We start from the raw sequence: 27,350 nt of genomic DNA, 5'->3' as shown, positions 1-27,350 counted from the left end.
CAGGTAGGTTAGTAAAGGACACACTAGGCTATTAAGCATGCCACAAGTATGGGAACAGCTTTGTCAGTTGTCAGGTTCGCTGCAGAATTTTACAGGACCAAAACGGATTAATTAAGTTTATAGAGAAGGTCACATGACATATACGTGGCACATGGAACTAAACCTCGGAAAGTGTAAGCACATGAGAATATGCCGCAACAACGAACCTTGTCATACATACATGATTAATAACACTGCATTGGAACGTGTTTCTACATATAAATATCTTGGCATTTTCATATCTTCTAACCTATCCTGGAAACCACACATCGAGTATATAACCAAAAACGCCACACGCACTCTAGGGTACATCCGCCGTAATTACAGCCTTGGTCCACTAAATCTAAAACTCATGTTATACCGAACCCTTGTGCTTCCGAAGCTCGAATATGCTGCTTCTGTGTGGGACCCGGGACAGGCGACACTCATTGCTCAAGTGGAAAGTGTACAAAATCGCGCAGCACGGTTCATTCTCGGTAATTATGCCAGGACAGCCAGTGTTACCTCCATGAAAGCTAGTCTTAACCTATCTCATCTCTCAGTTCGACGCAATGTTACTCGTCTTTGTCTATTTCACAAAGTTTTTTATCATAACGATATCCTCCGACACTCTTTAATTTCTTGTCCGTCACATATCTCTTCACGGCTGGACAATGCACAGAAGGTTGGCATTCCCTTTTGCACTACTAACGTATACTTTCAGTCATTTCTGCCCAAAACCTCACTCGAGTGGAACCGCCTTCCAGGGTCTATTTCATCCATTACTGCCCCTTCATTATTTAAAAATGCTCTTTGTGATCATCTGAACGCCACATAGTGATTATTTTTTTCCTTTTTTTTTTGTCTAATTTTTCATTGTTTTGTGTCTTCTGTATGCATCCTCTTATATTTGAACTTATTGTTACATACGCCCCTCCCCTCTGTAATGCTCAAAGCCCTGAGGGTATCATAAATAAATAAATAAATAAATAAATAAATAACTAAAATGCGTCTGCTCCCTTTCAAGTCTGGTTATGTTCTTCTCTTTGGCGGTGCCCTCTGTTGCAATCTGATCACAGTGTGGGGATGCCCGATGCCAGACGATGGGACGTCGGCTCCAATACAAGCGCGGGATGTTTAAATATGCCTTTCTGATGCCAAGCTGGGTAAAGTATGTCGGCCCCAAAATTTTCTGAAGGGTACAGTCCACTTTCTGCGTTGGATAGGTACTCTGTTTCGTTCGTAAGTTGAGGAATCTGTAATCTATATAAAAGTGGTAAAAACCAGCGTTGTATGAGCCACCAAACAGTCCGGTTTTTTACCTTAATTCTGTTCTATACATAAATGCTTACGGGTGGTTTCATGGTTACGCTGGTCAACTACAATCAATGGTGATTCAAACAGTGAACGAGGGAAGCCCGATGATGCCTCGTTTGAGCCAGTCAGCAATTTCGTTGCAGATGAACTCTCAGTTGGCATTCCAAGTTGCATATTGCTGCATTTGGACAGAGTCATTATCCGTAAGTTAAATCATGTGCTCCATTTGAGAGCAGAAACCCCATTGGTCGCTCAACGTTTGGAACACATTGATGTTGGCTCGAAGAACATCCGTCAGTATCCCAAAATTTCCTTGACTTATGTTAGAAGAACCTTTGAGTGCTTCAATGAATGATGTGACCTTGTCTCGTGATGGAAGGTTCTGAAACTTATCCTGTTTCAATGAGGTGCCGGTTGTTCGTCTTTCGATTCATCCATACACTATGACCTGGTGCTTGCAAGTGACCTCAATACTGCTTGACCTGTACGGTATTTCCCAGTTCCTCTGCAGTGTCGTGTAAATATCCAGAGTTCGAGGTAACTCGTTACTGTAACTAAGTTCCTCTTTTGGTAACTTGTAACTTAACTCTGTACTTTTGCGCTGTGGTAACTTTCAGAGGAACTCGTTCCTTTTTCAGGTAACTTTGCCAAAGTAACTTAAGTTCCACGTTACTTTTAACTCTCGTTTCGCTCATACTTTCTTGCTTACTCTCCGGTTCCTTCATGGCATTTTTTTGCCCTAAAACGTGATATTCAATCACTGACAGCATTTTATTCAGGAAGTAGGAACCGCTGCCATTGAACTGAAGCTGAACCATTGTGCGCCCACAGGGAGTAAGATGCAAAGCGTTCGAATGGACCTCTACCAGAGAAACGTCATCATGACATTGGCAGACACACTCAAACCGAAACAAATTGGAAGGAGAGGGCTGGGCTCCACGAATGGGCACTTGTTCGCTGCCTCCCACTGAAAGAAAAGCAGGACCGAGGGTCATGTCCCTTTAAGGGACCATATCATAATCCCCTCAAGACCATGGCTTTCGGGTGGGACCTTGTTCACCTCTAGCTTTGAGCGTAGTTCAATTCTACCAAATTTGTGGCGCTGTCGAACACTATGACGTCATTTGTTTACAAACAGGGAGAGGTCTATTGTTGGACATAAACGAAAACGATCTAAGCATGCTGCACTCCTCCGCAGGCAACTCAAGGTCTATCTCAACAGCTCACGCGCGCTCCACCTGCGTAATGCTATTTTGTGTTCGAAGTAATTTGGAAGTAACTCGTTCTGTTTTTAAGGTAACTCAGTAACTGCCAGTTACATTTCAGGCTGAAGAACTTCGTTATTAACTTAGTTACATTTTTCACACAGTAACTTAACTTGTAACGAGTTCTTTTTGACAGTTAACTTCTCAATCTATGTAAATCTCGGTTCGACACACTTTGTGACACCTGGTGCACGTATCTGGTTCGACTTTATCTAGCTTCATACGAGGTGTACCGAGTACTGGAGCAGCAGGAGTTGGGTTACTTCGTTTAGAATTTGGCTGTACTGCATCAAATGCTGTTGAGTTGACAGAGTCCTTCCAAATAAGTGGATTGTGCTTCCAACTCTCGTATCGTCTATCGATCTGACCTGCATACTGCAGATATTTGCTCACAGTACATTGTTGGAGGTCATAGTACGCATAGGCGTCTGTGCTGTGCATGATACACTCTGAATCAGTCGCACTTTGCTCTTCAGATTCACTCCAGGCACAAGTACATGTAATACACAATACATTTGTTGGTCTGTTGCTTTTGGACATCCACGTTCATCATCATCGGGTAAAACAGAAGTGGCTCATCAAATTCCTTTTTCAATTTCTGTGTACGTGCATTCTGTTCGTCTTATGCCATTTGAGTGAACACCCTTGTTTGAGTCATTGAGTTGGAGACGTTTAACAGCAGTGGTCCGAGAAGCCTGGTACGTTAGTTGAGGGCTGGCAATTTACGTCATTTGTCCGACGCCAGATGACTTGAGATACGTCGTCTCGACGCATACCCGTTTTCAGTTGGGTTCGGATATGTGCATCCAACGTACCCGCTTGCGAGTTGGTTCTGTTCATCACACAGCTGCAATCAGGATTTTTTCCAGGAGGGGGGCAGGGAAGAATGTTTGGGGGAGGGGGGGTGCGTCAACTAGCGCCCGCAACTACATTGTCTTGGCTCAGAAACCCTGAGTTTCTGAAAGCCGGTGTGTGGGGGGGAGGGGGCTATAATGGCTGTAATCATATCATAGTAGTTTATGATAGAGATTAAATTATCGTATTCCCGATTGCTTAGGCAGACATTATTATAGTACATTACTATAGAAATCCTAGACAATCATATATCGAATGAAGCTGGAACTTCTGATCAATTAATGACGAAATACGAAATGACATTGCAACAACCATAAGAGAACGATACCAACACAGCATGCAGTTTTCTAGTGTGCTGTCATGTATCTTAAACAGAAAGCAACGCTAAGTAATCATCGTTTCTTGATTAGAAGAAACATGCACAGCACTAGGGGAGATAATTCTTCGCATTCTTTTTGTGTGAAGACGACCACCTAGCGCAACGTAATCCCCTAAGTGATGTTCTTGCGTCATTTCACTTGCTGAAGCAACCGCGTTAGCATTCGACTGACTCGACATGCAAGCACGACATATACAAGTGAAAACCATCAACTTCGAACATCACCTACAACAACCACGACATGCAAGATATTTAGTTCTCACCACATTAGTAGACTGCCGCTGTTCGCGCCAAAACTGTGGATTGGATTGAATGCGAACTTGGATACGTTTCTGTCGAAAAGATGGCTACGAGCACGACCTACTCACCTACTCTATACTAGAGACCGGACAGCTGGCGATCCCAGTCCTCCTCAGGTAACCGAGGATGCGGCTGTAGAGTATGTACCACTACGCCAATCTACAACGTTGCAAGCTCATTGGCCTAGACTGTGCGCGCGCTCCGATTAGTCGACAATGTTTGGAAATCGCATTTTCTACGCGCGCATGTGCGTGCAGCGTCCCGGCGGCCGTTTCAGCGGTTTCAGCATAGTTTCGAAATAGCTCGCATCGGCCGGCACGGCGTTTGTCGTCTTGTGTTCCATGTTTTGTCAATCGGCAGAACAGTTCTTGATTCTACGCGTGTTGTGCTGTTCCTGGACACGACTATTATCCCACGTACAGTCTATCAACTCCGGAACTGGAATGCTTCGTGGGTTGGAGAGTGAAGAACGCGTTCGGGCGCCGTTGGATTTTGAGGGCTGATAACAAAGACAGGATGACGATTACGTGCCACACAACTGCCTTCCGCTCTGAAAGCAACGAAAGAAGATGCTCATCATAAAATTGGCCGGAATGGCGTCCTCTTGTGTTTCGTGTTTCAGTGATGTCAATCGGCAGAACAGTTTGTAGAAGTGTTCGCTGGTTTATTCATGCGTCGATGTGTTTAACGTGTGTTGTGCTGTTCCCGGACACGATTATTATCCCACGAACATTCTATCAACTCCGAAACTGGAATGCTTCATGAGTTGGAGCGGTTGGAGAGTGAGGAACACGCTCGGGCCGTGTGGGATTTCGAGGGCTGTTCGTTTTGCTTCAGTTCGAACTTACCCAGGCAGAAATCTGGAATGGGACCATTTCAAAATGGTTTAACGAACTGGTCCCACTCTGGTCCCACCCTAGTAATGGTCCCACTCTGGTCCCACTTGCCAAGTGGTCCCATGGGGGACCAGTTCGTTAAACCACTTCAGAATGGGACCACTCTGGAGTGAGACCGCTTCAAAGTGGTTTATTGGACAGGTCCCACTTTGAGTGTGTCCCACTTACTGACTGGGACCAGTTGAAAGTGGAACCAGCTTCACGATGGTCCCACTTGAACTGGAACCAGTGGAATTGATCCAGTGGTCCCCTCTGCTAAGTGGTCCGGGATCCGACCACTTAGCAGCTGGGGCCACTGAATGCATGACTGAAAATAATGCGTAGAAATGCACATATTGCTCAATTAAATATCGTTTATTCTGCTAAAAGCATACACTGAGCAGAAAGAAATAATCAATACATCTCTACATGTACATACCACGTAGTATAAGTCTGATCACTCACTGTGTCTTGACAAAGCATATGCCTGACTGTGCGATGCACTCACGGACCACAGGGAGCTTTCGTTCGTTGGCCACCTCACATCTTGTATTTTCTTAGAGAAGATGACACATGACACTCCTGTTTTCCATGCAGGTCGCGACACCCCCTTCCTCTTCACCGTATGTTCGGAATCTTCTTATCCTGTTTCTCTTCCAAGTTCCACCTAAGTTTCTAAAATGAAACATGTATTTAATAGCAATGAAAACATCACGGTCATCACTCATACCTGCAAACATTCGCGACGTGCAGTCCGATTGGCGTTTTGCCCCTACGCCGTTTAGGTCTTCTTGGCGTCAAAACTGTTCCGGGAAATCGACAATGTGTTGCACAGGAACCATTGTCATTGCATTGTCTTACAAAGCCCACTAAAACACACGTAAATACTGCACAGGAGATACACCATCCTTGCGACGGCAAGTGAAGACCAAACCAACTTGCTGCGACGCGTTCAAGCTCTCCAACTGCCATGCCGCCATGCCACCTGCCACTCTCGCCTCTCGCGCCCTCTCCTCTCCCTCTCGGCTCTCGCTGTTTGAAGTTTGAATTTGTAGCCGGCGTAGCGTCTCCACATTGCATCAGCCTCTGCAGTTACCTTTTTTTTTTTTTCGTTGTCTTTCTTCTAGTTATTTAGCTTAATTTTTGTTGTTGTTGAGATGTATTTTTTACCTTTCTCTGGTACTTAATCTGTTATGATATGCACCTTCAGATGAGAATATGTGCTCGAATTGAGTTACAGGGATACAGCATATATTTGATCGCAGACGCACGCACCTGGATAAACAGCAATAAAAAGAGATCATGCATGTGCTAAAATAGATCAGAGTAATAGACCAAACAAAACCAGAAGGACAGTGGCGTCGGAACTATTTTTCCACTGGGGAAGCGAAAAAAAGTGCTACCTTAAACATCATCATCATCATCATCACTTATTTTCCTTGAGGGCTCATGTTGGCGTTATACATGATTGCTGCACGAACTGTAAACGTGCACCTACACTCTTAAAAATGAACTTCACCACATAGCACTCTCCTAGCCAACCATCACCCCGAATGACAACGTTCTCGTCCCAGATTTGTTGAAAACGGGAGGAGGAGCCTATTTTGTGCCGTGCATAATGGGAACAAAATAGACTCCTCCTCCCGTTTTCAACAAATCAGAGGCGAGAACGTTGGCATTCGGAGTGATGGTTGGCTAGGAGCGTGCTATGTGGTGAAGTTCATTTCTAAGAGTGTAGCAAATGACATGTGCATATTTGTACAGTAGATCTAAAGTAACATTGCAGAAGTACTGTAATTAAATAGCGCTTGGTGGTGGGTTAGTCCGTATGAGTTCAGTGCATCCGGCTTTTTTTACTTCTGCGCAGTGCCTAGACCTCTATGGCAAGTAATGTGTAGGGAACTTCGGGGACTTGTCCCCGGGAATCGCCGTCGCGGCATGTACGTGTGCCGGGACTGGAAACGAATATCGTCTGATCAGCAAGCCTTCTGCGAATAAACCAGACTTTCCTGGGCTGGTCTGGAGCTCAGCAAGAATGTGTCCCTTTGACACCCAGCCTTTTGACTGGGTGTCACGCTGTCGTTATAACTCCCGGGCGACTCAATAAGAAAAGCCGGATAAATGAAAACAGCGGATGAATTTTGGACATCGGTACGATGGAAAGCGAGGAGCCACCAATCAGGTTAACAGTTAGAATATTCTACTATGACGGGTGAAGATATACACAAAAATACAACAAACAAGCTCCGATACATCTCTTTCCAGAGGTGTTGCCTCAGTGGCGTATCTAGGGTGTGGCAGGTGTGGACAGGTGCCATGGGCGCCAGGTGAACAGGGGCGCCATTATGTGGTCGGGTAGTGAATGTGCCAGGTCGGGCACTCAACCTGGCACATTCATAAATGATCTAAAGCACCCACTATTAGAGAGGTTGTAGTGTGAAACCTAGTGCGGACCACACGAAAACGCATCCCCAAGGACATCGTGTTAGCCATGTTGCCATGGGCGCAGGTAGCTCTAGATACGCCACTGTGTTGCCTTCTCCGATGTCTATGGCATTTAATAATCCTGTAACGCTGCTGCAGTCGAGGACTTGGTGGCGCTCCCTCGACGTTGCCATTGCCGACACATGAACACAACACCGGTGCGACGTTTCGTCTCAGTTCATCGCACTTGTCGTATTACAGGTCTTACACGCCAGCTCGAAGTGGGCACCCTGTCCACAACCGACTGAAATCTCTGGCTGCGCCTCGCAAACCGCCATTATAACAACCCTCTGTGTTCAACCGGGCGGTTTCTTCGTATCCTTATTTCCCCCAGATGTCTGGTGTCTTGCGTGCCTTTTGCGATTCCCGTTTGCGCCTCTGTCCCCCCCACCCCTGAACCCTGTGAACCTGACACCATTGGTATGTAGCTCTTCTCAAACGGTCTCCGCACACACTCTGTTTGTTGTTATCTAAATTTATGGCCGCCGAAAGAACACATTCACGCACGGGCCATTCCGTTAGACCGTAGAAGATTACGACGCTGGGCTGACACTGGGGGAGCCGTGCTCCCCCATTCGTAAATGAGGGGGAGCCGTCGCTCCTTCTGCTCCCCCTGTTCCGGCGCCCCTGCAGAAGGATATATGGCGAGTGTGGACAAGATGAAATCTCAAAGGGGAAAGCTGGGAAGCTGCCCAACTTGGAGTCTCACGTGACCATTCTGGGAACAAAATGGTACCTGTGAGGCTCCAGCTGGAAGTGCTGGAACCATCTGAGCCCAAAATGGAACCCGCTTAAAGCCAGAGTGGGAACCACACACCACTTTGGCACCCTTCTGGGCCCAGAATGGAACCCACTTAAAGCCAGAGTGGGAACCACACACCACTTTGGCACCCATCTGGGCCCAGAATGGAACCCGCTTAAAGCCAGAGTGGGAACACTGCACCACTTTGGGACCCATATGGGCCCAGAATGGAACCCGGTTAAAGCTAGAATGGGACCACTAACGCCACTTGGGGACCCATCTGGGACCAGAATGGAACCCGCTTAAAGCCAGAGTGGGACCATTAATACCACCTGGGGACCCATCTGGGACCATTCAGCTGCAAATGGAACCACTTGGGGACCTTTTGGGAACCAGTCCTGATTTCTGCCTGGGTAGTTACAGTGCGTCAACAACACAGTGGACTTTGTATTCACAGTGCATCCATGTATCAGATCTTTGAATCAGTGGTTTGTGTCAAATAAATATTTCTTTTAGCCAAAGGAAGCTTCAGTTATTTTGAATATCGGGTAAAGGCGGTAGGCATGAAATCCGGTAGAAGTCGATGGTAGCCAGAACCGGCCGAAAGCCCAGCCAAAGTTAAGGCTCCTGATTGGCCGACTGGCATTGCATAATTTCTACAACGTTGCACTCTCATTGGTCGTGTGCCCAGTGTTGTGTGAATTATCTCAAACTATGGGCTCTATGGGGAGCTGTTGGAGCCTGGCGATCCCCTATGGGAGAGACGGGTCACGGGTTAGTTACGTTAGTGACCGCTGTAAGCGCCACATAGCATTATTGGGGAGAGGGAATCACCCTTGCCACCGCCTTTAGTCTGCTACGCAGGGATACACAGGCTGTTGCTAAGCACGCGCTATTATCTCACTCATACTGCTTCGTCGTTGTCAACACAGGCTACCATACCAGGCTCCAACAGCTCCCCACAGAGCCCATAGTTTGAGATAATTCACACAACACTGGGCACACGACCAATGAAATTGCGACGTGGTGGATATTATGCACAACCAGTCGGCCAATCAGGAGCCATGTCTGGCTGGCTTTTCGGTCGGTCCTGGCTACCATCGACTTCTACTGGATTTCAGGCCTGCCGCCGTTACTCGGTATTCAAAATAACTAAAGCGATTTTGGGGTAAAATAAAGATTTATTTGATACAAAGCACTAATTCAAAGGTCTGATACATGGGCGCACTGTGCGTACAAAGCCCACTGCGTTGCTGACACACTGGGATAAAGTTCGAACATGAAGCAGAACGAACACACCGTTCAACTCCTAATACCGAGCCAGTCTCATGAGTGCGTACCATTTCATTTACGATTTCATGATTTCTTTCGCTGCCTGCGGTGCATCCATTATGGCGAAGCGAAAAGCGCGTGTGGCACGTAATCCTGTCTTTGTTGACAGTCCTCGAAGTCCAACGGTGCTCGAACTTGTTCTTCACGCTCCGACTCATGAAGCATTCCGCTACCGCAGTTGACAAATTGTTCGTGGTATAACAGTTGTGTCCAGAAACAGCACAACACGCGTAGACTCACAAGGACGAACTAATAAACCCGCGAACATATTTCTGCAAACTGTTCTGTCGATTGACACCACCGAACACAGGAGGACGACATGCCGGCCATGCTATTTCGAAACTATGCTGAAACGGCCAAGACGCTGTACGCACATGCGCGCTACAAAATGCGATTTCAAAACGTTCTCGACCAATCGGAGCGCGCGCACAGTCTAGGCCAATGGGCTTGCAACATGGTGTATGGGCGCAGTGGTACATACTCTACAGCCGCGTCCGCGGGTACCTGAGGAGGACTGACCATACATCGCCGCGGTTTCGACAAGTCACGTGGTAACGAATAGTGCGAGCTAGCGCCAAATCCCATAGCCAAGCGGCGATTGCCAGAACTACTACCCCGGTGCTGGGAGCATTGCGGCTGTCCGGTCTCTAGTATAGTAGTAGGTCATGGCTACGAGCACGCCACGGAGAAGTAAAGGCGGGGTCCCATAGCCTCGATTTGAGCAGCAGCAGCAGAGCAACAGCAGCGGAGCAGCAGAGCTGCAGCGACACGAGCGGTCCCATAGCACTGGGCGAGAGCAGCAGCGCTGCCGAGCTGCAGAAATTCCCTGCTGCTCCCGTATCCGAATTTTTGGTTGCTGTGCTGCCCTGTTGCTCTGCAGCCTGAGCAGCTGGTCTCGAAAGCCAATCAGGAGGCTGATTGGTATTGTTTTCGTTCGACGGTGTTTAGGGTTAGCAGGGCGGTGAGTGACGGCAGAAGGTTTGATTCTGGTTGTTCTGTGATTTGATTCTGAAGACCTGGATACGCTTGTGATTGCCAGTAGTTTGGAGCGAGTGTTCAATCATCGGGACTGCGTGAAGTGCGCTTTCAGGACATAATTCAGTTCATAAAGTTCAATAAAGTGTTCGACCGAACCTACGTGATACATATGTTGTGTACCAGTTGTAGCTACATGTTCGCTTGTTTTCTGGAAAGTACTTCAAAACCCGTGACCTGATAACGTACAAGCAAATTACTTTCACGTCCATGCCGTGTGAAAACCAAACCGAACAAATTTCTTGTGGTCGGTATTCCAAGACCTTGCTAGGTGGTTGTAAATGAAACTGACCCTTGAAAAGGGTAGAGGAGATAGCCAACGTTCAGACAACAAAAAAAAGGTTCGATAGAAATAGATAATGAACCCATTCCTTGTGAAAACAGGCAGAAAGCAGTGAGTACTAGCAGAAGGGGCCTTTGTTTTCGTTAGACAGTTTTATTTCACTAAGAGCAACGTACGCATTTGACAGTCACCGTAAATCAAAATGTCGAATACTATAGTAACGAGGCAATATTTATACGACAAGATCCCGTAGAAGAATCTCCACACAACACAGCAAGGACTGTTCTGCACAGCACAGCAGTAGGACAAACCTACGTTGAACGTCATGAAACTGACAACACATCAACGAAGAGTCAGGTAATACGAGGCTCAGACCACCACCACACTCATCTCAAAGTTCACTTATGAGCTCCAAATCCACAATATATCTCTCACACAAACGCCTTTCACCTAGGATTGCGTTCCTAGGTGTGTGCACTAAAAGGCTTAGCCGCTGCGTACGCCTTCGGAATGTGCGAAATGTAAACAATGACACAGTTGCCAACACGTTTTGTGTTTCCTAAGCCGCTGCTGCCGCTAATTCAAAACGAAGCTATGGGACGCCTCCAGCAGCAGAGCAGTGGCAGCAGAAAGCTGCTCTGCTGCCATGTTGCCGTGTTGCTGCTGCCGCACCGCTGCTGCTTTGCTGCTGCTGCTCGCATAAAGCTATGGGACCCGGCCCAGAACGAAGTCTGACAAGGATGCAACCCGAGACAGGGAAATAAACAACAGACAACAATTTTCTCAGACACAGCAACAAAATTTAATAGCAAAACCGTCATTATATACACAACAACCTCCGGAGAGGGGGTATGGGCACAAAGGAGGGCTTGCTGACGCAATGTCCACGTGCAGCTATCTCTAAAGATTGCCTGAGTAACCTCCGCCACAAGTTCCTTTCTTTACACAAAACTTCGGTTTCAGAGAAAATAGGTTGGCAATTGTTGCATTCACGTACATGGGCTACGAGTTCACTGGAAATGTCAACGAACTCTGCCGAGCCAACGTTGAGAAAGCGTGGTCTCGATTCCTCGAGTCTAATTGTGGCCGCGGCGCGGCGCTCGCACTCCGTCAGGTACTTGCTCCTCTGAAATAAGGTTGCTGTAGTGCACTCTTTCAAATGTACTTGTGTGTCCAGTGGAAGCAGAAAGAAAATATTTTGATAAGTAAACACGCTTATCATGTATCAAGGAACGATCCCTCCGTGAATTTTTCGCCTACAGTTTTTGTTAGTGCAAAGCGAGAAACTTTTATTTTAGAATGCGGGGAAGCCGCCGTGAAGGGGACTCCGCGTTGGCTGGACGGCTTGAATGTCTCCGTAAGCGTGGTGCCCTCGCAGTGAAGAAGCTATTCTCTTTTTTCCTTTTTTATTTGCGATAAAACACGACATCCGAAGAAACACAAAGGTTGTTATCCGACATCGTACAGGATGGTACGCGTATTTACATCACCGCCAACGCACGACCACGAGATGTACAGGGTTCGCCAAGATAAACTTCGGGGTTTGTAATGAAGATAAAACAAATAAGAAGTGTCGGAAAGTTAAAGTAGACGTTAGAGGACGTATTATGCCCCCAAATTTTATGTCCATAATGCTGCCTGGTCTCCTACTCTGCGGATAAATCGTGAAAATTAAAAAACCGCCGCTGCCTAATCGGCTATACCTGTGTTCCAGGTACTCTCCTCAGCTAGCGACACGGTCGAAAGCGGCGTCGCAGAGAACTAGTCTGCATTAAGTTCCACATGTTCGATAAAAGAGATAGGGCGCAGACTTGTTCCTTCATCACATGTTCGATGTCGTCTGCAACATCGCGCTCGACTGCTTCGCCATCTGACGGAAAGGAGCCAAAACACAAATTGTGGTTCAGCTCCTTTCCGTCAGATGGCGAAGCAGTCGAGCGCGGTGTTGCAGACGACATCGAACATGTGGAACAAAATGCAGACTAGTTAGACTATGGTTTGCATTGATCAGTATTAATTCCCGGGAACACCTCGCAGTGTAGGGTAATGATGTCACTGGGCTGGTTAATCTGCATTTGCATTCTAGCTGTTGCACGAGAGCTTTGTCGCGTATGCACAACGCTTCGGGAAACAGGAGCCTTTTGTCGTAATTGTGATGCATCCGCTGGGATAGAGAGTTACATATTTCGCATGCCACCATACACGAATTTAATACCAAGGTACCAGAACGCACTTCTGTCGCAGGTTTTGCACACGCGCGGTACAGGATTCAGTGCATGCACTTCCTGTTTCTCGAAGACGATTTTCATCTTGGTGTACGGGGGGGGGGGGGGTGAGGGGGGAGTAAATCCCATATCTACTGGAATTAGGGCTTTTTAACTTTTCTGGCAGGTATATATTGGTGGTTTTGCATTATTGTTCTTTTTTTTTTGTAAAATATCCGGTGCAACGCTTTGAGCAGCATGCTTGTACAGAAGTAACTTGAAACTGAACACCAAAGCGATAGTGTATAATGTAGAAGTAATGTGTTGTTCAAGGTTTCAGTGTTCGTCAACATAAATTAGAGACCAGATCCCGACTTTATTTTGCAGTTCCCAAAAGCTAGCGATTGGCATGCATGACAAGATATAAGAAACTAAGTGCCAGAACCTTCAGAACCGCACCGTGTCCCATCATCAGAGCGTCCCGCCCCTCCTTGCACTCACACACACAAAGGTCTCTTAACTGCTTGACACGTACGGAGATAAAACTTTCTCAGTCCCAGCTTAGGCGACGACCCACATAACGCGCGATTCCGGAAAGATCGCATCCGGCAACTTTCGATTACACAGCTTCTAACTTTCTTTCTTCCCTCCTGACTTTCTTTCCTCCATACCACTCAAATGTGGCTTTTCGGAACAACGTTTGCTTCCTTTGGGGTATGTTAGCGTGTTAGCGCAGCGGTCAAAGTACGCGCGCACCACAGAGAGAAGGGCACGATACCCGAGACGGCCGGGGACAGAGCAGTATATTAAAACGGAGTCTGGCCATTAATGGGTCATGTCTATACCTGAAGCTCCACCCACTTTTTCAGCTTTCGGACCAATGAAGTCTTCAAATGTGGGGCGCTATCAATCTGCCTATCCTCACTATTTGCCCCCCCCCCCCTATCCAACATGGGCAGCGCCATTTTGGATGGCAAGTGGATTGGATGGGATTGAAATGGATACCTCTCGCAATCTGCAAAAGTAGTGGATTGTTGATGCAAATTTGATAAGCGCCACGTAGGGAGCGTAAGGCTCGTCGGGAATTGTCGTCTACTTCCGTCGTTGTACCGCTGCCGGCAGAACCACCTGCTGGGACACATTCTGTTGTCGGTATGATTTTTAAACAAATCTACATGAATAGTTGGAATATAACAGGCAAGAATGTTTATATCCATGAAATCCAGGTGTTAAATATAAGATTGTACAGCACAGCGCCGTTTTTGTTATGATTTCGTTGTGATCGCCGTGTTCACTAGGCCTAACACCGCCGACAAAACGTATTATTTGTTTGGTAGGATGCCAGGAGAAGAGAAAGGCAGCCAGTACTGTTCGATAGAGAACTAACGGTTTTAATGAACGAGCCAGCGCGGGTCGCTCAAGGCGCGCGGCGGCAGGCCAAACAGACAAAAGAAGAAAGGAAACCAAACTGACTGTCCAACAAACTTCTGTCGGACACGTTGTCCGAATGTACTTGACACCCCCCCTCAACGTGTCGTCAAAGTGCCCGTGATGTCACGAAGGCCTAGAGACCCACGGTGCTGTCGGGTTTTCTTGCCGTCCAGCGCCTTTGTCAGTATGTCAGCGTGGTTGTCCGACGTCTTGACGTACTCGAGCCTTAGTTTGCCCTCTTCCATCTTTTCTCGCAGCAAAAAGTGTCGGAGCTCGATGTGTTTGCTGCGATCCGATGTCACTTGGTTCGTCCCCAGTGCGATCGCGCCCTGGTTGTCGACATGCATTGTGTGTGGTGCGTCGATGAACTCGCTCGATCCCAACTCTTGCATGAAATGTTGCATCCACAAGACCTCCTTCGTTGCATGGCACATGGCAAGATATTCTGCCTCCACGGTCGACAAAGCGGTTGACCTCTGTTTCTTGCTACTCCAAGAGATAGCTGCGCCAGCTAAGGTGAAAACGTAGCCACTGAACGACCGCCTGTCCACCTTATCGCTCGCCCAGTCAGCGTCGCAAAAGGTCTTTACTTTCCTCCCTAGCTTCTCGAACGTCAACGCATGATGCTTGCTTGACATAGCGTAAAATATGTTTGATGCCGCTCCAGTGCTGCTCCGTAGGGTTCTGGTTGAATTGGCTCATGTAAGCCGCTGCGAATGCCAAGTCTGGCCTTGTGCCGCTGGCGAGATAAAGTAGGCCTCCGACTGCTTGGCGATAGTTGTGAGAGAGCACATTCGAGGCTTGATGTCCCTCGGAGGCTGGTAGGAACTTCGTTCCAGGATCAAGTGGCGAAGAGGCTCCTCTCGTATCGTTCATGCCGAACAGGTCCACAATTCCTTCGGCATACATCGTCTGGTCCAAGGTGAGCTTTCCGTCCTTCTGGCGTTGAACCCTTAACAATAAGACGTGGCTTGCCTCCCCAAGGTCCTTTACTTCAAAAACGTGTCCCGTGTTTTTCTTGAAACTCTCAACCTTCTTTTCAGTCTGAGCCAGGATCAGAATGTCGTCTACGTACACTCCAACTATGATACCTTCTGCAAGGTTGAAATACACACAGGGATCCGCCTTAGACCTTGTTAGTCCCTCGCTTTTCAGAAAATCGTCCAGCCGTGTGTTCCATTGCCTTCCGGACTGACGAAGCCCGTACAGACTTTTCTTCAAGAGGGAAACGTCCTCCTTGCTCTTTTCGTGGAATGGAATCGGTTGTTCCATGTATATAGTCTCGTTCAGGGTTCCGTTCAAATAGGCTGCGGTTATGTCAGCTTGGTGGATAATCCATCCTCTCTCGACTGCGATCGCAAGTAGTATATGCGAATGGATTTCAGCTTAATCACAGGGGAGTAGGACTCATTGTAGTCCACTCCTTGAACTTGAGAATAACCGCAAGCGACCAAGCGGGCTTTATACCTTTCCAGCTGACCAACCTCGTTATACTTCTTCCGGAATACCCATTTGCATTTCACGACCTGACGGTCTTTGGGCCTTGGGACAATTTCCCACGTGCCGTTTCTCCTCAGATTTCCCAACTCTTCCTCTATGGCGTTCCGCCAATCTTCTGCGTCAGGCATGAGCAATGCCTCCTCCACAGTTGCGGGGTCCGGGACGGCACGAATTCCTTTGGCTATACAGCAGTAATTCGACCGGGGCTTGGCTGCCAGCCGCTCGGACCGTCTTAGCGCCCCTAGTGGTGGTGGCGCTTCCAACATTTGCTCAGCTGCCGGCGGTGATGACGCAGCCGGTGCAGCTTCTGGCGGTGACGCCTCCAGGCTTTGTCCCCCTTCTCCGATGACCGGACTTGAGACAACTTCTTCCAACGCTGGTGACTCCATGGATGTCTCACAGTCCTCGGCGTTACTGCTTACGATCACTACGTCATTGTCACCACTGACGCCCGTCACCACTGACGGGCTGCGTCCCCGCTTCCACTTTACACGGGAACGTGCTCTCATCAAAAACGACGTCTCGTCCCAAAAAGAATTCATCGTTTCTCCAATCCCACAGTTTGTAGCCCTTAACTCCTTCGGGGTAACCCACGAGCACGCACTCCACTGCCTTTGGGTCCAGCTTCGTTCTCCTACTGCGTGGTTTGCTTTGTACGGCCCAAGCTCTACAGCCGTATACTCTGAGATGGTCGATGCTGGCTTTCCTTCCGAACCATAGAGTCTCTGGCACGAGAGAGCCGATTGCTTTTGATGGGCACTTGTTACGAACGTAGGCAGCTGTGACGATCGCGTCCGCCCAGAGTGCTTTGGGGAGTCCCGACTCGATCAGGAAACATCGCGTCATGTCAAGTAGTGTTTGGTTCATCCGTTCCGTTACTCCGTGTTGTTGTGGCGTCCCAAGTACCGTTAGCTGTCGTCGAATCCCATACTGGACCAAATACTGCCGGAACTCCTTTCCTGTGTACTCCCCTCCATTGTCACTTCTAAGGATCTGAATGGTTGCGTTGTGGAGATTTTCAACCATTCGCCTGTATTCATCAAACTTCTTAAGCACCTCCCCCTTTGTTTTCATCGGTTACACAACGGTGTACCTCGAGTAGTCGTCGATGAATGTGACGAAATAGTGTGATCCTCCTTTCGATGGGGGTGTGATGCTCCCGACATCTGAATGGATCAGCTCCAACGGTCCTGTGGCTCGCGTCGAGGCATCAGCAGCTGGAAAGCTCTTCCTCTTGAGCTTGCCTTGCATGCACGTTGAGCACCTCTCCTCCTCAATGTCAGTTCCCTCCGGACGTAGTTGATGCACAGCGCTCTGGTGGAGGTGTCCTAGACGCCGATGCCATAGACCACTGGTCGCACGCGTTTCTTTGGACAGTCTCGTTGAAGGAAGGAAGTCTTCGTCCACAATATATAGCCTCCCCGTACGCCTGGTCAACAGGACCAATTCGTTGTCTTTTCCTCTCACTTCCGCTTTTCCATAATCGAAATTGACTTTAAATCCTAACTCTTCAATTCTTCCGACGGATAGAAGGTTACCATCCAACTCAGGCACATATAGCACATCTTTGAGCTTGATTAAAGTTCCGCCGTGCTCTTCTGAAAGTTGATATCTCCTTTTCCGAGAACTTGCATGATCTCCTTATTTGCCGCTTCTATGGCTGACGTGCAAGGCGAAAACCTATCAAACTTCGCTCTCTCCGACGTCATGTGGTCCGTAGCACCGCTATCTAAGTGCCAAACAGAACTTCTCTTTGCCCTCGTGCGTGTCGTAGAGAGTGCCACGTGAGTCAACTTCGCGTAGCCTGTTCCGTCCTGCGGACATAGCCGGCTTCCGTTTTCAGCATCATCTGCGTCACAATCTTTGGCACCGTGTCCAAACTTCCCACATGCGTAGCGCCTTACGCGTCTTCTCGGCGGGTCCCATTTCGCTCCCGGCTTTCCGCTATGTCTCTTGTCCCACGCCTTCTCCTCCGAAGTTTTGCCACGCTTGGTAAACTTTTCCTTAGTTACTTACCTCGACCACCAGGAAGAGAAACGTGAGGGCTTTATCGTTAACCTTCTTCTCTTCATTAGTCAAGGGTGCTTGTTGGTATCCGGGTTCAACTGCCTCCCAACAGTCCTTCTGTACCATTGCAGCTTTTGCTCGGATCGACCAGGCATGATAGTTTTCTGACGTCAGCTTCGGAATTCGGAGTTCGTCTTTCAAAGCCATGTCGCTGTAGCTTAGCTCCTCATCTGCGGTGTGCGCTTGTCCAGTGGTATACGTCGTCGTCTCACTTCGTCGCACTGCCAGATGTGTTCTAGACGTCAACTTCAATGTGCCGGGTCAATGCAAAGCTCCTATTGCCGTCCGACGTGTCCTGAGCACCCACGTAGAGGTACGCCTGGTCAGTGGAAGGCTCCGTCGTCTCACTGTCCCCGCTTCATTGCACAATCCCCGCTTCATTGTGTTTGTTTTCGTCGCCATTTTGGGTGGCAGTATGGTGTCATGGCGACCCCCTTGGTAAAAAGCAAACCAATCAGAGGAGCGAAACTGTGATTGACAGGTCGAGACTCTTTTTGTGACTCCTCCCAATGGCCAGACTCCCTTTTAATATACGGCTCTGGAGGTGGGCATCATTCCACGCCCTCTATGGTGAAATGCGGCACTACCATTTCACCAAAGACAATGAGATGGACATCATTCCATGCCACGACATCATTCAATGGCCAGACTCCCTTTTAATATACGGCTCTGGCCGGGGAGAAGCGACAGAGGATTCTGTCGGAGGCATTCGACACTACACCTTTGGCAATGTAAGACGTTTGTCTGACGTATTAAAGTTTCGTTTTTTTTCTTCTTATTTCCGATTCCATTTTTATCGGACAGGTAGCTTCCATCTATGAGACAAAAACGAGGTAGCAGAAACCGAAAAAAAAAAAGAAAAGAAAAAATAATTGTAGCTGACCAGAAAATATTAACTCGTTACTGGAGACACCGTTGTTTATGCTTATCAAGAAACATTCCGCGTTGTTGTGTCTGTCCTTTCGTGTTCCCTAGTCTCGGGGTTTTACATTACGTAAGAAACATTCGTTTCGAACGCTCTTTAGTAGAGTATTGGAGCACAAACGGCGCATTGTCGTGCAGGCGATTTCGCGGAGCTAGTACCGGAGCAGAGCCGTATATTAAAAGGGAGTCTGGCCATTAATGGGTCATGCGTATACCTGAAGCTCCACCCACTTTTTCAGCTTTCCGACCAATGAAGTCTTGAAATATGGGGCGCTATCAATCAGCTTATCCCCACTAAATGCACCCCTATCCAACATGGGCAGCGCCATTTTGGGTGGCAAGTGGATTGGATTGGATTGAAATGGATACCTCTCGTAATCTGCAAAAGTAGTGGATTGTTGGTGCAAATTTGATGAGCGCCACCTAGGGAGCGTAAGGCACGTCGGGAATTGTCGTCTGCTTCCGTCATTGTACCGCTGCCGGCAGCTGGGACACATTCTGTTGTTGGTATGATTTTTAAACAAATCCACATGAATAGTTGGAATATAAGAGGCAAGAATGTTTATATCCATGAAATCCAGCAATTAAATATAAGATTGTACAGCACAGCGTCGTTTTCGTTATGGTTTCGTTGTGATCGCCGTGTTCACTAGGCCTAACACCGGCGACAAACCGTATTATTTTCAGTTAGATATCGATGGATGAGCATAAGTTGAAAGTGATTTCCGAGAAACCTATATTAGGATGTACATTTGCAGCGTAAAATCAGGTTAGACTGTGAAATTTTTTTGTCACGACATCCCCGCTTCACTGTGTTTGTTTTCGTCGCCATTTTGGGTCGCCACTCCCTTTTAATATACGGCTCTGTACCGGAGCAGAGCTGTATATTAAAAGGGAGTCTGGCCATTGGGAGGAGTCACAAAAAGAGGCTCGATCTGTCAATCACAGTCTCGCTCCTCTGATTGGTTTGCTTTTTACCAAGGGGGTCGCCATGACACCATACTGCCACCCAAAATGGCGTCGAAAGCAAACATAGTGAAGCGGGGGTTTCGTGACAAAATTTTTTTCACAGACTACTCTGATTTTACACTGCAAATGCACATTGTCATATACGTTTCTCGGAAATCAGTTTCAACTTACGCTCATCCGTCGATATCTAATCGAAAATAATACGTTTTGTCGCCGATGTTAGGCCTAGTGAACACGGCGATCGCGGCGATCACAAAGAAATCATAACAAAAACGGCACTGTGCTGTACAATCTTATATTTTTAATTGCTGGATTTCATGGATATAAACATTCTTGCCTTTTATATTCCAACTGTTCATGTAGATTTGTTTAAAAATCATTCCGACGACAGAATGTGTCCCAGCAGGTGGTTCTGCCGGCAGCGGTGCAACGACGGAAGCAGACGACAACTCCCGACGTGCCTTACGCTCCCTAGGTGGCGCTCATCAAATTTGCACCAAAAATCCACTAGTTCTGCGGGTTGCGAGAAGTATCCATTTCAATCCCATCCAATCCACTTGCCACCCAAAATGGCGCTGCCCATTTTGGATAGGGGGACAAATAGTGAGGATAGGTTGATTGATAGCGCCCCATATTTCAAGACTTCATTGGTGAGAAAGCTGAAAAAGTGGGTGGAGCTTCAGGTATAGGCATGACCCATTAATGGCCAGACTCCCTTTTAATATACGGCTCTGTACCGGAGGGAACGCGATCGCCGCGCCGCGGCCAACAACTGACTCGATGAATTTGGACGTCGTTTTTCAGCGGAGTTCGGTCTCCTTACTTCTCCGTGGCAATCGCCTATGGGAGAGCCGGGTTGGCCCGGTCATGGGATAGTTACGGTAGTGGCCGCTGCAAGCGCCACATAGCATTATTGGGGAGAGGAAATCTTGCTGTCGCCCTTGCCACCGTCTTTCGTGCTACCAAGCTTTTGCTAAGCACGCGCTATTCTCTCTCTCACTTCTTCGCCGTCGTTGTCAACTCAGCCCACCATGCATTGCCGCGGTTTCGCCGGGTTTCGCCAAGTCACATGGTAACGAATAGTGCGAACTAGCGCCAAATCTCATAGCCAAGCGGCGATTGCCAGAACTACTACCTCAGCGCTGGTAGCTTTGCGGACAGGTCCCCCAAACCCACCTCGGAAAAGCGTGCAACGAAGAAGGCCGCCACTATACCGCCACTAGATACCCCACTGTTGCTTTTCCGGATCACTTCAGCGCGCTAAGTTTAGCGGCAAAATGTTTTTGTTGTTTCTGCGAATGAATCTAGTCTTTATATGTCCAAATAAAACGCGTACAACAACTTTCTGTGTCGTGTTTCACTTTTTGGTCCCGTTTTTAAACGTGTTGAGCGATCGGAAGGATCTACAGGTTTTCCCGTCGTATTTAATCCTTATACCGTGGGATTTAATCCCTGTTCTGTTAAATTTAATCCTGGTGCAACCAATTTTAATCCTTATGCCGTGGAATTTAATCCTAAATTCTCGGGTAATCTTTTCACTACTCTTTTCACTACAATGCGACAATGAGGGACTACCTGTATGATTTACCTGTTTGACTATTTCCTCGTTTACAGCAATACACTGACTTTTTTTTACTACCCCTGCTCAGTGCACTACTATGTGATAGTATGGGACTACCTGCATAATTTATGACTTGTTATGAGTATTTCCTTGTTTGCGGCTACAAATTGACTTTTTATGACTATGCCTACTCTATGCACTACTATGAGATGGTATAGGACTACCTGCACGATTTATGACCGGTTTTGACTATTTCGTCCTTTCAGCCATAAATTGACTTTTTTGTGAATATGCCAACTCTATGCACTACCATGGGATAGTATGGGACTACCTGTATGGTTTATGAACTGGTATGACTATTTCCTAGTTTATGGGTATAAATTGACTTTTTATGACTATGGCTACTCTTGCACTACAATGGGATAGTATGGGACTACCTACATGATTTATGACCTATGACCATTTCCTTGTTTATGGCTATAAAATGACTTTTTGTGACCATGCATACTATATGCACTACTATGGTATGGTATGGGACTACCTACATGGTTTATGACCATGCTATGATATGGCTATTTCCTTGTTTATGGCTATAAATTGACGTTTTATGACTATACCTGCTCTATGCGCCACTGTGGGAATGGTATGGACTACATACATGATTTATGACCTGATATGACTATTTCCTTGTTTATGGCTACAATTATACATTTTTGTGACTATCACTGTTCAATGCACTCCTATGTGATATTATGATACTATGTGCATGATTTATGACCTGTTTTGACTATTTCCTTGTTTATAAATATAAATTGACTTTTTATGACTATGGCTACTCCAAGCACTACTATTCGATGGTATGGGACTGCCTGCATGATTTACGGCCTGTTTTGGCTACTTCCTCGTTTACACCCATAAATTGAGTTTTGTGACTGCTGCAACGCACTGCTATGCTACTGCTCTATGCACTACAATGAGATGTGATGCGACTACCTGCATGATTTATGGACTGTATCGACTATTTCCTTCTTTGCCGCTATAATTTGACTTTCCATGACTAGGATTACTCAATGCACTGCGGTGGGGTAGTATGGGACTACCTGCATAATATAAAACATGTGATCAGTTCTTCCTTGTTTACGTCTATAAATGAACTTTTTGACTTTGATTACTACGTGCACCACTATGGGATACTATGAGACTACCTGGAACTAACGCGAACTACCTGGAAAGTAGTTGCTTTGAAGCTGGAACATAGAAATAGACAAGCACAACACTACCTTCGAGTTTCCTAGGAACAAGAACGATTGAAATAAGACATTCATCGGAAAGCCCCCTTGTTTTTCTCGCCTCTTTCCAAATGTAAGTTCGTCAGCAATGACATGCACATCACAGTGCGACATCCCGGTAATCCGTTCTTTATATGCTCTTCATGTTTCCATACAATCTATCGCATTGATCTCTAGATTGATCTATACATTGAGCTCTTTTCGCGTCATAGGCCTTCTGTGTTAAAATGACGTGAGTCATTTTAACATAACTTAACTATTTAACTATTTTAATAGTTCTTGAATCCTCACATAGCAGGCATTATTGTGAACGTAGCCTTATAATATCCCATCGCTCAACCCAAAGTTCATTTGAAGCTGCGAACATAGAACAGTCATAACATGTCATAAATCGTGCAGGATAGTCTCGTGCTATTCCTGGTCGGATCCAGCCCACCAACGCTCTGCGATCAAAGCTCTTTTGACCTTTCTGGACACATGAAACTCCTCATTCATCATCTTAAAATAAAGTTTTTACTGTTGTTGTATTCCGTTCTAGTGCACACTGTTGTCGTAGTCACAAAGGATCATTTGTAGCTGTAACCTAGGTCATAGATTATGTAGGTAGTCTTATAATATCCATTTGTTGTGCAAGGAATAGTTATATGCATAAAAATCAATTTGTAGCTACAAACGAGAAAATAGCCATACAGGTCAAGAAACATTCAGGTATCTTAAATTACCCCATGGTAGTTCAAATAGTACACACAGTCATAAAAAATCATATTGTTGTAAGCACGGGTTTAGTACAGCCTGTATATTACTTTCATAATAAATTTTCCTTTAACAACAATGAAATAGTCATAACAGGTTATATATCATGCATGTTGATGATGATGATGATTGGTAGGTTTCTGGCGCAGCGACAAGATCATGCATGTGCTCCCATACTATAGCATTGTAGTGCATTTACCAACGATAGTCAATTTATAGCTGCAAACGAGGAAATAGTCATAACTGGTCATAAACATTGCAGGTAGTCCCATATTACCAAACAATAGTGCATGCACGAAGCCAGAAACAAGGAAAGAGTCATAACAGGTCATAAAGCACACACATAGTCCTATACCATCCGATTGTGGTGCATAGAGTAGTCCTGGTCATAGAAAAGTCAATTTATACCCATAAACAAGGCAATGGTCATATGAGGCAATAAATCGTGCAGGTAGCCCCATACCATCCCATAGTAGCGCATCGAGTAGTTATACTCATAAAAAGTCAATTTATAGCCATAAACAAGGAAATAGGGTTATGAGGTCACAAATCGTGCAGGTAGTCCCATACTATCTCATAGTAGTGCAGAGAGTAGGCATAGTCATAAAAATCAATTTATACCCGTAAACAAGGAAAAACTTAGTCAAAACAGGTCATAAATCATGAACGTAGTCTCATAGTATCATATAGGAGTGCACTGAACAGTGATAGTCACAAAAAGGATAATTTATAGCCAAAAACAAGGAAATAGCCATATCAGGTCATAAACCATGCAGGTAGTCCTACACCACACCATAGTAGTGCATAGAGTAGGCATAGTCACAAAAAAGTCATTGTATAGCCATACACAAGAAAATAGTCATATAAGGTCATACATCATGTAGGTAGTCCCATACCATCCCATAGTAGTGCATAGAGTAGGCATAATCATAAAAATCAATTTATACACGTAAACAAGGAAATAGTCATAATAGGTCATAAATCATGCAGGAAGTCCCATACTATCACATAGGAGTGCGTTGAACAGTGATAGTCACAAAAGGGTCACCATATAGCCATACAAGGAAAATAGCCATACCAGTTCATAAACCATGCAGGTAGTCCCATACTATCCCATGGTAGTGCATAGAGTAGGCATATTCACAAAAAAGTCAATTTATGGCTGTAAAGGACGAAATAGTCAAAACGGGTCATAAATCGTGCAGGTAGTCCTATACCATCTCATAGTAGTGCATAGAGTAGGCATAGTCATAAAAAGTCAATTTGTAGCCGTAAACAAGGAAATACTCATAACAAGTCATTAATTATGCAGGCAGTCCCATACTATCACATAGTAGTACACTGAGCAGGGGTAGTCACAAAAGTCAGTGTATGGCTGTGAACGAGGAAATAGTCAAAATAGGTCATAAATCACACAGGTGGTCCAGCACTGTCGCATTGTAGTGAAAAGATAACCCGAGAATTTAGGATTAAATTCCGTGGTATAAGGATTAAAATTGGTAGCACCAGGATTAAATTTAAGAGAACAAGGATTAAATCCCACGGTATAAGGATTAAAACTGGCAGCATGAGGATTAAATTCCGCAGTATAAGGATTAAATACGACGGGAAAACCTGTAGTGCACGGCTGCGTGCATCACATGGCGAACCTGTCGTACCAGGCGCCGCAGGCGCAGTCGTCCATTTCTCCTTCGGTGACTTGGCCTGGCTTGGATTGTGCTTCAACTGGATCTTTAGCGTGCTACAATCTAACGCAAGCCAACGTCTGGTAACAATGGGGTATCTAAGGGCGGCCTTCGGCATTGCACGCATCGGGATAGGAACACAGGGGTGGCACCCAATGTGTTGCTCCGTAGACGAAAGCGTGCTGGGCGAACGCAATGCATCCTGGACAGGTCCTGGTCGCACGTCACAGCAAACGTCAAGGCACACGTGACCCTAAAGATGGCGGCGCCCGTGATCGGCGGCTAAACCGTATGTAAACAATGCGGTTGTTGTTTCTGCGCAACGTTTTGGATGTCTTTCGACCACAGTAGTTATTTTTATCCAATGATTTCGCACTAAAACGCGCAGTTTTGCACATAAGGCCTCTATTGTTCACTGAGCCGATGCGATGCACCTAAACTAATTAGAAATGGGCTACCATGTTGCGGAAGAAGCACCGCATAGTTTACGCTGGCAAAATACGTTCATCTCTTCGCGTTATGATGACGGAAATATGTCGGTAAGCGGCAAAACGACATGTAAACAAAGTCACATGACCTCAAAATGACGTTTTTTATGACGTGCGACCAGGACAAGCTGGCAATTTCGCCAAAAGCCCCCGCTTGAGGGTAGTTACAACAATGGCGGGTTTGTGTCACCCCTGTGGATAGGAACAAATACATGGGAAAATGGCGACCTTGGGGGACCTGTTTGCGGATGTCCAGGCCTCTAGTATGGTAGTAGGTCGTGGCTACGAGCAAGACTAGGGAATAGAAGTGTGCGTAGTGTGCGCCGATGACTGGGACGGACGTGCCGCGTAATTCTAAAACACTAAAACCTGTACAATGAATCGCGCTGTGTCTAGCTTTAGCGGGCGATAGCTGGCAACCTGCGTTACCATGGCAACGCCGAGACGCTACTGCATTTTCACCGGGAGTGCCCACTGATCTCTATAGTAATAGGCTGGATAGCGGATTGAGGGTGCAACCGTACGGTCACCGGCCGCCCATCTTGCGAAGCTCAAAACATTGCCGTCCGCGATTCCATAGTCAGAATATGTCAGAATATGCAGAATATACGCTGCATATTCTGCATGCGCCTTTGCGTAGCATTTTTGTGGTGTCATGCCTGTCTGCTGTGGTTATGGGTGTACTGCCCGTACTGGCAAGATACCGGAGACGACATTTCACAAGTAACTGACTTAGTTTTACTAATAAACGTGATTTATTACTCCACGAGCGGGGCGACAAAACGTTGCTGTTGAAGCATGTGCGCGGCACCTTGTGACTCGTATCTCAAGATCTAAACGTTAAACTTTAAGCAGTACGTTACCTGGATAGAGTCACTGTGATAGTCCAGACTTCCTGCAGTTCACGGGTATGGTCTCGGCACGTAGCAGGCGTTGAAGTGCGCTTGTCAGGTGTGGGATCTACGGCTCAGTTTGTTGGTCACGATATCGATGATTGCTTGCTTGGATCAGCCTTGTCATCCCTGCCGTAACTGATGGCATAAATTGTTCAATGCAGGTTCCCTCACAGCCACCCACAACATTTAAAAAAGTGTGTGGTGAATGTAAGGCGAAAGGACTGGACGCCGTCGAGGACATCACTGATCTGCAGCTAACGTTTTAAAGACAGGTACTTCGACAGAAGAGGGCAAACCGTTCGACTGAGGCCTGACGCTGTGCCCAACAAGTTCGACTTCCCAGAACACCCAAAAGAAAGTAATAATGCATACGTCATATGTAGAGGCCGGATTTATATGCACTAAAAGCTGGTTGAACACACATGCATGAAAAATTCATTAATGTTGCTCAAAATATGCACCTCTAGAAATTCACTTGCATGCATTTAAAACAAGCAACAAATTCACTGGGGCAAAAGTATCTTACTTTATGCAGTGTACAAAAAGCATGCAGAGTTGAAAGCACAGATCGAGAAGTTACCAGTCAGAAGGAACTCCCTACGAAGTTACCATGTGAAAAATGTAACGAAGTTAATAACGAAGTTATTCAGCCCGAAACGTAACTCGCAGTTACGGTGTTACTTAAAAAAAGAACGAGT

The 27,350-nt window shown here is 46.5% G+C and overlaps 1 protein-coding gene across 5 annotated transcripts in view; it reads right to left on the bottom strand.

The window, feature by feature from the left end:
- The window catches only part of LOC135396537 (claspin-like), a 144,418-nt gene extending 140,227 nt beyond the window's left edge, over positions 1 to 4,191 (bottom strand). For 4 of the 5 annotated variants that reach the window (XR_010423421.1, XM_064627570.1, XM_064627572.1 and 1 more), the window contains exon 1: positions 4,098 to 4,191. The gene's annotated coding sequence lies outside the window, so the exon portion shown is untranslated. The other variant, XM_064627571.1, reaches the window with a different exon arrangement.
- Positions 4,192 to 27,350: the final 23,159 nt, after the last annotated feature.

The sequence above is a fragment of the Ornithodoros turicata genome, chromosome 6 (genome assembly GCF_037126465.1).
Source record: "Ornithodoros turicata isolate Travis chromosome 6, ASM3712646v1, whole genome shotgun sequence".
NCBI lineage: Eukaryota > Metazoa > Arthropoda > Arachnida > Ixodida > Argasidae > Ornithodoros > Ornithodoros turicata.
This window is presented reverse-complemented; position numbering and strand designations above follow the sequence as displayed.